Genomic DNA, 560 nt, shown 5'->3' with positions numbered 1-560 from the left:
TAGAAGACATACATACAATAGTTAAGCTTTCAATTTTAGAACTCACAGGGCCACCAGGGGTGACCGAGACACCAGACCCATGCCTTGTTAGGGCGTTTTAGTCTGATACCCCGGGTCTATAAATAAGGGTGTTAACTAATCGCCTGCCTGCCACTGTCCATATTCCGGCATCTTCGATCAGCCGCCGGACCGTCACCTCCCTTGACGCATAGTTGTTCTGGAAGATCCGGGCATTGCGCTCCTTCCATGTAACCCACCATACCAACTGAATCAGTGAACTCCAGGCCTTCTTTTCGCAGGTCGGCATTGTTGCAGTGGACTCTTCTATCCATCCCAGCAACGATGTGGTTGCCTGCAATGGCGCCAAAGTGGCCGGGAGCCCCCAGTGTTGCAGCATTGACTTCCATACTCGACAGTGTAAGGACAAGCAACCAACAAGTGAACCATGTCCTAAGGTTGCCCCGCACAAAGCACGCATGTCGGACCATGCGGCCACCCCTTTCTGGCCAGCACATCGGCCGTATTGCACCTTCCAAGAAGAGCCAGCCACCCCAAGATTT

This window comes from Triticum aestivum, chromosome 5D (genome assembly GCF_018294505.1).
Source record: "Triticum aestivum cultivar Chinese Spring chromosome 5D, IWGSC CS RefSeq v2.1, whole genome shotgun sequence".
NCBI lineage: Eukaryota > Viridiplantae > Streptophyta > Magnoliopsida > Poales > Poaceae > Triticum > Triticum aestivum.
Note: the sequence above shows the minus strand (reverse complement) of the source record.